Raw genomic sequence first — 6,246 nt, 5'->3', positions numbered from 1 at the left:
CCATAATTCATTGTCATTTTAAAATTATAGTTATCTTGAGTTTTAATAGCAAGCCCACATTTCAGCATAGCTGGCCATTATATCAGTGCTTCTCAAATTTCTACCCAAGTACCCCTTTATGGAAGTGGAGAGTGAATTTGTAGCCCTAGAAGTAAGAAGATAACCCCCATGCTTGAAATTTTAGGATTTGTCTTAGAAACTCATGCAAATTTTGTGTGTTCTCTCTCATTCAGTGTATTTTCCTCCAAATAAAGCTGATGCTACATAACAATATGTGCTGTGGCTTCAAATACCCAATTTGAGAAGCATGATAATAAATGGAATCCCATTTTCCAAAGGCCTTTGACTCAGAAGTGCTTTCTTGTAAAACTTTGACTTCTGTGATCTGGGTTCCATTTAGACTTCACTGAAAGTGAAGAAGGTCTCTTGAGTAACTTCTTTTGCCATCAGTTATCTCTGTCTTTTTAATCCACTGTCTTGTGGTCTTTTGTGTATCCTCATTTCTTGGACAGTGCATTTGATGGAACCCTTCTTCTTTGATCTTTGATCTTGGTTTCCAGGAAATTACCCTCCCGTGCTTCTTTTCAAAACCCTCTGCCCATTCCTTCTCTGTCTTTTTTGCTGCTCTGCTCTTCCCCCTAATTGTGTTTCTGTTCCATGGCCTCTCCTTCCTCACTCTGTATCACCTTTCTCACCTATCCCAGTTCTGTCCTCTCCCAGAACTCTCATCCTCTAATATCCAGAGGCCTTTTAGACAAGTGAACTAGAACATTTTAGGGTCACTCTCACATCCCCAGTGCCTTGCCCAGTGCCTGGCATAGTAGGTATCAACAAATATTTGCTGAAGGAATGAATTAAATGAATTTCATTCCCCTTCAAACCAGCTTCCTTTTTTAATTTTCATCTTTCATCTGGTATCACTATTCTTCTCTCTCTCCACTACTGCAAATATTTGGTTGATTTTTTTCTTTTGCAATGTATCTTATATCTGTGTTCGTTCTTGTCATTGTATTTTCATGACTTTTACCCTAATGCAGGCCTTCATCCACTCATGCCAGGATTACTCCCACAGTTTCTCATCTAGCCTCTTTTTGGTTCTAATCTCTCCTCTCTCCAAGCCATTTCCACCATAGCTGCCCTAGTAACTTTTTAAATCTTTATTTCTTGTTTTAATAAACTTTTGTTTGTTTGTTTGTTTGTTTTGCGATATGCGGGCCTCTCACTGTTGTGGCCTCTCCCGTTGTGGAGCACAGGCTCCGGACGCACAGGCTCAGTGGCCATGGCTCACGGGCCCAGCCGCTCCACAGCATGTGGGATCCTCCCGGACCGGGGCACGAACCCGTGTTCCCTGCATCGGCAGGCGGACTCTCAACCACTGCGCCACCAGGGTAGCCCTTAATAAACTTTTTATTTTGGGAATAATTTTGCATTTACAGAAAAGTTGCAAAACTAGTACCTTCACCTAGTTTCTCCAGATATTAACATCTTACATAACCATGGCTCATTTGTCAAAATGAAGAAATTAACAGTGGTACATGACTGTTAACAAAAATCCAGACTTTATTTGGTGTTTGCCAGATTTTTCGCTACTCTGCTTTTTCTATTCCAGGATGCCATATTGCCATTTAGCATATTTCTATTTTTAAATAGCTAATACCAGCTTGGGTAAAAATTCAAAAAGGACAAAAGGATGCATAAGTCTCCTTCCACCTCTGAACCACAGCTATCCAGGCCTTTCCCTAGAGAGAACCCACTATTTCTGGATTCTTGGTTATTCTTCCAGAGAGATTTGCTGTGTATACACTCTCTCTCAAACACACACACACAAATAGTTGCATTCTAAATATAGTGCTCTTTACCTTTTTAACTTAATACAGCTTGGTCATTCTTTATCAGTAACACAAACGTGCCTTGTTTTCTTATTCCAGTATTCCATTGGATATCTGCACTGTAATTTACCAGTTCCCTAGTGGATTGGTATGCTGTAGACATATCTTTATTTATTAAGGTATTTTATTCTCCTGATACATTTGAGAAGTTAAAAAACAGTATAAGCTACATGAGAGTGTTTTTTGAGCTGATCAAACTTGTGTACCCAAAGAGTATTGACTCGTGGACCAATGTCAAACTGAAGATCTCTAATAGCAGGACACTGTTCTCTGTTTTAGAACTCTGTTCTTGATCTTGACTGCTCAGTGTTTATTTACTAATAACTTGGTGAATACATGGAAATTAAATCAATGCAGTTAGGCTTAAAAAGTATTTCCAGTGACATAGTACAGAGGCATGATTCAAAATTATCTTAATATTGGAAAGATGGGCTAAAACCAATAAGATGAAATTTAAAAGGGCTGAATATACAGCTCTGCATTTAATCTCCAATATTAGCTGAAAAAAGGGAATGAGGCACCTGATTTGATGTAGTTTGTGTGACAAAAACTTGAGTCCACTAACTTAAGAGCATAATGCATTAAAAATCTAAAACAGTCTTGAGTTGCATTTATAAAATTATAGTATCTTGATAGTTCCACAATTATTTTATTTCTTCATCAGACTTCATTTGGAGTGTTCTATCAGTTCTGGGTGTTATGTTTTCAAAGAGACATTTTGAAATTAGAGTACCTATGTTATATTTCTATCGCTGCTATAAAAAAAATTATCACAAACTTAGTGGCTTAAAACAACACAAATTTATTATTTTACAGTTCTGTAGGTCAAAAATCCAATGTGGGTCTCACTAGGCTAAAACCCAGGTGTTTTCAGGGCCGTGTCCCTTTCTGGAGGCTCTAGAAGAGAATGCGTTTCCTTGCCTTTTTCAGCATCTAGTGGCTCCCTTCCTCCATCTTCAAAGCCAGTAAGAGCAAGTCAGGTCCTCACATTGCCCCTCTCTTACCACAGCTGGGAAAGATTAGACGCATCTCGATAATCTCCCCATCTCAAAGTTCTTAATTGCATCTACAGAGTCCCCTTTGCTGTGGAAGGTGACATAGTTGCAGATCTGATGGTTAGTGTGTGGACATCTGTGGAGGAGGTCATTATTCTGCCTACTGCAGTGCTTATTGCAGAGGATCACCAGGATAGTGAAGGGGCTAAATTGGATACAGAGAATCAGACTAAGACAAATTGAAGATGATCCCAAAATGTATTGCTTAGGAGAGAATGCGATAATGTTTATAAAGTGATTAGTGTAGTAAGTACATAATAAATGGTTTCTGCTTCAAAGGCTAATGCTACAAATTATAGAAATATAGTAGCTCAGAGGGAAAGAAGCTTAGGGATGTGGAAGGGGATGAAGCAGCATAACATTTTATCTTGTGAAGAACAGAATTTGGGATCCAAGTTTTCACTTTACGTTAGATCAGCGAGTAGTTTCAATGTCAGAAAGCACTAAGCTTAACAAGAACTTTGCATTGTTTCCCTAACTAGTGCAAGAGTTGAGGTGGATGGAGGTGATGGACTATACAGTAGTTGAGACGCAACTTTCTGGCCTCTTTCTGCCGTGACTGCACAATGTATGCACTCTGAGGAGGAGGGAAAACTTTTATCAAAGGAAGAAAGCAAGATTTTTGAATCTCAGAGGACTACTGTATTGGTTTGTTTGTTTCATTTTTCTAGGAAGGAAATCCCCTCTGAAACCAAAACCCAGCCATTAGAGATTATGAGATTTTTCAGGCTTTCTCTGTAATCTTTCTTACATTTGTCTCTTTAAACATGTCCAACTCCCCCTTTGAGAAGTTGCTGATAGGTGGTTATCATGCAGGATTTAAATTAACAAACCCTCCCACCGCGTTGGGTGGTAGCTTCCAAGGCGCCATGGTAAATGTGTATCAGTGTGAACCTGATCCAGAACCAGCCAGGAAGGGAACAAAGTTTAGTCTGTGAGGAAGTAGGCGGCTGCTGGTAGTTTCATGCTGTCTCTGCAGACTTCAGGTTGCTGTGGTGTAAGTTTTTTTTTTTTTTTAATATTTTGATATTTGAATATGAAAGCGTGGTAGGAACAATTTCTATCTAAGATTAAATTAAGGTACTAAATCTTGTGTAGTAGACCTACTTACAAGAAAGTTTCAGCATTTCACAAGTAGTTCGATTTTTTTTAATGAAAAGGAAAGCCCTAAAGCTTTTTCAGCAAGTGTTCTGCTAACACAGGTCCTCCTGCTTGCATGAGATGACTTTTAATGTCTTGTGTTTGGTTGAGTTAAGGTGCTTATGGTCAGAAAATAAAAGTGCTTGTGTATATATCTGGTGCCCTGAGACTGATTATTTCTGAGTAGTGCTTAAATTTTCTCCCTGATGTTCTTTCCAGTTGCTTTCCCTTTAGTTTAGGCTCATGTTACAAGATTATGTTAGCAAAGATTTAGTAGTCTCTCAGGTAGTTAAACTGGAGGTTTTGATGTTCAAAGAAATCGAATGAATGAGAACTAAGTAGAACTAACATAATCAGTTGTTGGGATCCTAGATTTAAGAGCAGCAGAATAAGAGGAGGAACTTCGTGAAATGGATGGAAATGGCAAGCAGCCTTAGAAATTTCATGCAACTTCAGAGAAATCTGTTTTTAAGATTTTGACATGTGTACTAATTTTCCGGACTAAATTCCCAATACTATAGTGTGTAAAATAAATTTCATATATGAAATTAAAATTGCTGTAGTTCAGCTGCTATAGTTCTGTGTTGATATTAAGATTCCAGGAACTACACATTGTTATACAAACATTGACTTTATTGAGTGCAGCTATGAGGGTGTTAAGATTGCATTTGATGCTGGCGAGGTTGATATTTTCTATTTCCCTTTTGTCACGATGTATTTGAAAAAAAAAATCCTGGTACTCGACAATTGTATGACTTTGAACATAGAAAAAGTTTGATGCGGTTAATGTATTATATAAAAATTATAAAGGCTGGCTGTGGGCCAGTAGCCTTTCAAATCATTCAGGAAGTACTGAGGAGACAGATTGTTTATATGGAAGTACAGTTTTCCCTTTCCTCTAGCTTCATCTCAGACCTTAGGGACATTGGGTCTATTTCTCTAGCCTGCCTCTTATTCCTGCTGGACTGAGAGGGAGCCCAGATGATGGTATTGGGGCCCAAATGACCCTTGGTGGGATGGAAGACCAAGACACACTGTCCTAAGCGGGTTCTAGGGCTATAATAAAGTGAAACCTTGGCTCATCCTTTAGATTGCTGAACTGCAATGATTCTAGGTTCCTGAGCTGATTAACTTCCCCAGTTCTATTAATAGCCACTGCTGGGCCAGGTTACTTAGTTATCGGTTCATGGCGGGGGAGAGGGTTGGGTATCCTGGGAGAGGAGCCAGCATGGCAGGTGACACTATTACCAGGGAAGCAGTTATTTTCTGACCGTATTTGAAATATTTCAGTCGTTTAACAACCTGGAAGGCCATACAGGTGTGCCCTGGCCAAATCTTAATGAAGACCCTTCTAGATTTTTTTTAAAACCTCCAATAGTTGTCTCTAACACTCAAACCCTTGCACATGTCCCACAAAGCCCATATGATCTGCCTTCTGACCGTCTGTTTAACATCATTGCCTGCCTTGTTCTCCTCACACAGTTTGCTCCAGCTGTATAAATGTTTTTGCTGTTTCTGGAACACATCAGACTTGTTCCTGCCTCAAGGCTTTTGCCGCCTGGAAAGCTTTCCCTTACATTGTTTCTTCTTTCCCTTCATTCACGTCTCTACTCAAATGCCTCCTCTACAGAGGTACCACCACCTCACTTTCACTACATCGCTCCTTTTTCCTTTTACCCTGATTGATGTTTTCTTAAATAACTACCTGGCGTAATTTATTTTATTCAGTAAAATATATATAATCTTTCCCACTAGAATGTAAGTTCTATAAGGGCAAGAACTCTATCTTGTTCAGTGCTGTATTGCCAAATAGTGCCTACTTCACATATAGTAGATACTTGGTAAACATTTGTTTTATGAATCATTTAATGTCAATTGGTACCATTAAATTTATTTCTAAGCATAGGAGGGTTTTTTTTTGTTTTTATTTTTTTGCGATACGCGGGGCTCTCACTGTTGTGGCCTCCCCCATTGCGGAGCACAGGCTCCGGACGCGCAGGCTCAGCGGCCATGGCTCACGGGCCCAGCCGCTCCGCGGCATGTGGGATCCTCCCAGATAGGGGCACGAACCCGTGTCCCCTGCATCGGCAGGCGGACTCTCAACCACTGTGCCACCAGGGAAGCCCTAAGCATAGGAATTTTAATTGAACTTTTTGAATAGG

This window comes from Hyperoodon ampullatus (genome assembly GCF_949752795.1).
Source record: "Hyperoodon ampullatus genome assembly, chromosome: 5".
Lineage (NCBI taxonomy): Eukaryota > Metazoa > Chordata > Mammalia > Artiodactyla > Ziphiidae > Hyperoodon > Hyperoodon ampullatus.
This window is presented reverse-complemented; position numbering follows the sequence as displayed.